Raw genomic sequence first — 6,073 nt, 5'->3', positions numbered from 1 at the left:
ACATGACATTATGGCCCTAGACTATGTTAAATTCCCAGAAAAGTACAGAACGAACGGTAATTTGTAAAGCACCTATTACATGGCAGGCAGAGTTCTAAGCATAGTAGAAACAAAATCAGCACATGTGCAGGTAAATCCCTTGCAGAGCCGGGCATACAGACCCCAAGGCCCATAAACTGAACAGTCCAGCAGTCTTGGGGTAGATAGTCAAAATATCACAGTGAATCTTTAAAGACCTAGGAAGGCCGAAAGAATTTACTCAACCTCCCCTAGTTTGGGAATGCAGGTTGGCCTCAAATTGTAGTTGGTTTGCTCTGGGCCAGCCTGCGTTGGAGCGCACCATCCAACATTCCTGGAGGGCGAAGCATCAGACCGCAGAAGGCGAGCCGGCTCCCTCTGACTTAGTTCTCTGTGGTCCTCATGTCATTGCTCGTTGTAGCATGGAGAGACTCCTTGAGAAGTGTTGGATGTGCCAAGTTTAAAATCTCTGAGGTAGCAGTTTCCACCCTTAAGTTATTCCTCGGCTTCTTCCCAGAGCACTCCCTATTCATCGCTCTCTGTTTTCATCTCAGCAGGAATTCTGATACTGCCGCTGCCCCTCAGTCCCCAAAACGTGTTTCAAAGTGTTTCTGTATTCTTTTAGTTTTACTAATTCTGCACGCTCAGTGCTTTTGAAACTCATCTATTTTACAAATGCTCAAGTAGACATAATCGTATCTTTTGGAAACCCTTCCCGACTGCGCTGTCATTAGTTAATAATGGGGGAAACCAAGGTGCACAGGGCATGATCATTCTTAACGATACCTTGGGTTTACACAAACTCACTCTGACTGAACTTGCGGTGGTTCATTCTCAACAGCTGGGTTGAGAGACCTAGATTCTATTCTTGGTGCTCTAAACACCTTCTTGGGGAAATGTACTGAGCCACGAATGGCCCTTGGTTCCCAACTATGAAAGGGGAATAATGACATGAGGATATTTGCTTCCCCCTCTCCTTGTCCTAAATCTTTAGAACTAAAACAGCTTTAAAAGATCCGAAAAGTCTGAACGTGAAGAAGGAGTGTGTCTTAACTTTATGACTGTTAATGGAAAGGTGAGGGGCAGTATTAGGAGCTTGACTGGAAACCTTGAAATCTGAATCGTAGTTCAATCTCTTCTTGATGATGGGTCATTGTCCTGGATGGATACCTCTCTCCTTTATAGGGAGAAAGTACTGTATAGTACAAAATAGTATACTGGGAGGTACTCAGAGATCCAGAACATAATAAAAGGGGCCGAGTCTTCTAAAGAGCATGACTTTGGTCAGCAAAGATGACTCTAAGAACCATGGCATCCACAGGACTGAACGTGAGATAAGAACTCTTGGCTTCCAAAGCTTTACCCTTCCCCCACCTCTCTCCTTTCCCTCACAACCTCCAGGCTTTGTAGCCGTTTCAAAAAATATGCAAACTCAAGACCAAGTCCCTAGCCTGTATCCTTGGTTGCATATCATCTCTAGACCCTCAGCCTAGCAATCTCAATCTTCCAAAGTCTCAGCGGGTGGAAATATGCCTCTTTTCTTGCCAGCCTAAACCTAATGACTGAATAGCAGGAAGCCTAGACCAAAATAGAACTTGGCTCCTAGATGACACACATAAGCCAAGAATAATGATCTTTATAATGTTGGGTTCAATTCTCTTACTGCACAGGTAATAGGGATCTCGCCTTTTAGAAGGGTCTTCATCCTCTCCCTCTCTCTCTTTCTCAGTTTACCCACTATTAACAGGAATGAAAGATTTTCTCTTTTATTTTTCTAGACCCTAAAGACTATTGAAACGTACTTCCTACAAATTGGGAGAGTCGGGCCACAAGGCAATGGACAGTAGATTATCTTTCAGAGAACTTCACAAACCACATGAGTCCATCAGATAAACTCCCCTCTGTGGAGTTAAGCTAGAAACCTGGAAAAGTCCTCTGAAACTCACCTGATGAGGCATAAGGAGACAAGAGAATTATTTTATATATTTATATCAAACAATGTTGTTAAATATATATACTGAAGGATTATCTCACCATTGATTTTCCCTAATATCCTAAAAGGCTAAAGGAAAGCAAAAAAAAATTTTTTTTTCACTGAGCCAAAATCCAGCTATTTAGCTTGACATTACTCAGTCTGAGACCCTTGGAGCGGGTTTGAGGTATAAAATCTGCCAGATAACTCCTTTTGAGACCACGTGAACTACAGATAGCCCGTACCAGACACTGCTCCCTACCAGTTCAAAGTGTCATTGCTTTAGGAAAAGGGCATTGCTAACCAAACAGTGCATAACTAAGCTTCCTCTTCCTCACCTTCCTAGGAAGAACAGTAAGGAGTGTTTTTGTCAATTGACGAGGGACTCTTGCCAACAGAAGTTAGATAGTTCACATCTAAAGCACATTTAGAGTTTATGGGCTGGAGTAGACAAACTCCATCCAGCTCTCCCGTGAGAGGTGCCTCCAGCCCCCAAGGATGCATCTTTAGAAACTGTGTTCTGGGTTAATATAATGGAAATTACCCCAGCCTAGTGAAGATTGTAACTGAATCAGTGGTGCCTAAACCCTGAACATGCATGGATGCCTGTCGAAGGACAGACTGAATGCCATCCTATTCCCCTTGCCCTCTATTCAGAGACAGGGATTCCTCAGATGAAGACCAGCAGAGAAGCTAGCCTGCCTGGGATACCATTTATACATACTTAAATATTCTTTCCTTAGGCGAAAGAAGGAATTGTCGAATCTTTTTGTCAGAAGACACATTATGAAAAACCCTGGAGCCTTTAGGTCAGATGGTCATGAACCACTTCTAGCTTCTCAACCTCTTTTTCTGAAATGAGGGCATCTGAACTGGGTTGCCAGTCTCAGGTCTAGACTTACCCACACCCTCTAAAGTGTAAAAGATGTCTCTCTGCACATAGCTCAGAACAGTGCTTCACGACCATGTCATCCTGGACGCTTTATCAGTTGATGCTACCTCCTAATCCCCAGAGCAGTGAGATTTCAGACAAAGTACATCTGGCTTCCAACAGCACACCTTTGGAACTTTTAGAATAGATGAAACAGACCAATTTGCTCTTTTTCAGACACACAAACATGAGTATAGGTGGGACCTCTGCCAGAGTATCATCATGGGCAATAAGGCTGCAATTCACCATGTATTAAATGCTACTTTTCTGTAGCATTTTACTAAGCATTATTCCCAGGGTTATTTAGACATGAATCCCCCCTCTCCAAAAGTTACAATCAAAATCACATTTATGTGAGTGTGAAAGTTTATTCAAAAACTGCTTGGCGAGCTCCTGCTGTGTGCCAGGTGCTGTATACTGGGAATACAAACGTGACCATGTCACAGCCCCTGTCTTCATTCACCTTCGAGTTTGGAGGTGGAGATAGCATAGTATTTAGGCAGTGCCAATACCATAGCATCTTCTTCTCTCCTCTAGCTAAGGAAATCACACTGCCCAGCACAGGGCCTGACACAGAGTCAAGTCAATAAATATTTATTGAATAAAATGAACTAAATGAAAAAGAATGAATAAATGCTAAGATAAAGTGTAGGGTGCTATGCAAACTACATAGGAGGAGAAACTAGGCTAGTTTGAGAGGGTTACCTGCAGAAAGTGTCATTTACTCTGAGACAGGCAAATAATCTTTTCCTTTGTACTGATGCAAAGGAAAAGATCATGCTTATGGAGTTAGACCTGGGTTCAAATCCTAGGGGCAATTCCAAACCTTACCCTTTGCATCTGTAAAACACTGGTGATGGCTTTCAAGGCTGTTTTGAGGGTTAAATGAGATACTAGTTATCTGTGAGTGTCTGGCCCATCGAAGAACCCCAATAACAGCTTAGAGGGTCACAGAGAACGGAATTGCAACAGTAAAGCAAAAGTACCTAAGTAGTAAGGTTAAGAGCACAAATATTTTGAGGGTCAGAGAGCAATACTAAGCTTAAAATCATGGTGGAAACAAGGGAGAGGTGCTACCTCTTTTAGCCTCCCAGTCCACGCAAGGGTGGAGGGGGCAGGTGACTTGTCGAGGTTTGTCTTCCTCCTCAGAGCCATCCCAGAAGGCTTTCATGTTCCGCTTTTAGCTACAGGACCAGGTATCACCTTCCTGTCGCTGTTCACAGTATGGTAAATACCCTTGCAGGTAATCACATGGTCTTGGGATATTGGGATGTGTGGAAGCAATTTGTGTGTGTGTTTGTGTGCACACACATGCCTGCATACATAAAAATATAATTTTTACCTGTATGTTCTCGTAATAATTAGCTTCTGTTGCTTTTATCCTAAATATCACAAATATACCAGACTCCCTTCCTCTGTTCTTCCTTCCACCCATGTACATCAGACCCTTTCCCGCTACATTCATGTAGTTAGATCAGTTAACACACACACACCCACACCCTATTCTCTACTGGCTTCAGCTCTTTTTAGGTGACCTTTTGGGAAGTGCCGTGAGATGCATTGGCTTGCTGGCTATGTTAATGTGGGTGGGGAAAGACTGGGTTGGGGGAGATGCCAGCAGCCGACTTGTGGTTTGAGTTTTCAGTCCAAGACATGAGATAGGACTGTATTTTAATATGACAAAAAAAAAAAAAAAAGTCCGACAAGAGAGTGAGAGAGGCCAAAGAAAGGAGATGGTGGTGGCCAGAGATGAAAGAAGCTCTAAGACATAAAAAGATTTTAGACCTAAAAATGTGGGGAGGGGAGAAGTAGAAGTGTTTAAAATGATGATGGGGGAGGGAAGGCAGTTGATTGGGCCTTTGAAACCATGCCAGGAACCAAGAGCCAGGGGCAGTGGCAGAGGAGAAGGCCAGGTAGGACAATTAAAGTGGAAAGCTGGCTCCCTACGGGCAGCATGGAGCAGGGCTACAGAATTTGCTGCCGTGGGAGGTGGGGCCAGTCTGGCACAGTCTGTGGGTCTGAAAGGAGCTGGGCGGGTTGGAGAATGCCAGTCCGCCTTTGTAGTTCTGAGCTCAGGGAGGGGGTGACAAATACTGGGCTTCAGGTCAGAAGCCTGGCTTGGGTGGCTTCTGGAGAAATTTTCCCTCTGCTCCCAAACTCTTAAAATGAGCTCATCACACCACTGGCTTCCAATCACAGCATAAACACGTGTCCTGGAGGCCGTCCTCCAAGCAGAGATTTCAGCAGTGGTACCTGTTGGCCGACTAATGGGGCCCTTTCCCTTTCCTATTCCCTAGAGACCGTAAACTGGGCTGAATACAATATCCTTGCATATTTCCCATCACCCTCCCAACATGCTTCACATCTCCCAGACTCCTAGGGTTAATCCCCAAGACAACCTTGCTTTGAAAGAAAAAATGTGGTGAGCCTACTTGAAGATTTGGATCCCAGAGGCCTCTTGTCTGTCCTGCCTCAGCCAGACACCGGGCTCAAGGAGATGGACGTTTACAGAGAAAGAAGCAGTAAGTTCTTGTTGTTGTTTGTTTTCAAGGCTTGATTGCGCTCCAGATTTAGGGTCCCTGAAAGCAATGGGTTTTTCTTGTTTCTTTTCCTTCCTTCTTTATTTATTTTTCTTTCTTTCTCTGCAGAAATTAATAATGTCCTATCCTGCAGATGATTCATAAACGCGATTGCATTAGAAAGCGCTTCTTCGTTGCTGTTTGTAGCCCGGGTTAAACATACCTAAAGTTGATCTGTGTGTGCCTGTTCTCAACACGCTAATATTTGGAACTATATCTGCATTTGTGAAAATAATCTGTACTGCTGGTTCTTCTCCAGAATAAATGCTACATAACCGGCTGATTGATTGTAATTGTGATGAATTTGTCCCAGGACTGGCATGGACGTCTTCTTTGGGGATTTTTGTGCCTATTTGCTGCTCATCAAAAGGGATGGATAGACAGACTTTGGAACGAGGGTGTGGTCCGGCTGATTCAGCTTCCTTCCCGGCCCATCTCTGACTCCTGCCTTCAGCTCCTCCCCTCCCACCCTGGCTCCTCCGATCCAAATGAAATGGCATCTACCTTTCTTTTCTCTTACCGCCTGTGTTCCACTCGGTCAGGTCGGAGACCACTCCCCGTACTCAAACTCAT

The 6,073-nt window shown here is 44.2% G+C and overlaps 1 long non-coding RNA gene across 4 annotated transcripts in view; it reads left to right on the top strand.

Annotated features, from left to right (window-relative positions):
* LOC309604869 overlaps window positions 1–5,787 on the top strand; it is a 241,522-nt gene extending 235,735 nt beyond the window's left edge. For 3 of the 4 annotated variants that reach the window (XR_014231101.1, XR_014231103.1, XR_014231104.1), the window contains 2 exons: window positions 5,219–5,443; window positions 5,570–5,787. This is a non-coding gene — a long non-coding RNA (uncharacterized lncRNA). The remainder of the gene's footprint in view (window positions 1–5,218; window positions 5,444–5,569) is intronic. The other variant, XR_014231102.1, reaches the window with a different exon arrangement.
* Window positions 5,788–6,073: the final 286 nt, after the last annotated feature.

The sequence above is a fragment of the Balaenoptera borealis genome (assembly GCF_965194805.1).
Source record: "Balaenoptera borealis genome assembly, chromosome: 11".
Classification (NCBI taxonomy): domain Eukaryota; kingdom Metazoa; phylum Chordata; class Mammalia; order Artiodactyla; family Balaenopteridae; genus Balaenoptera; species Balaenoptera borealis.
This window is presented reverse-complemented; position numbering and strand designations above follow the sequence as displayed.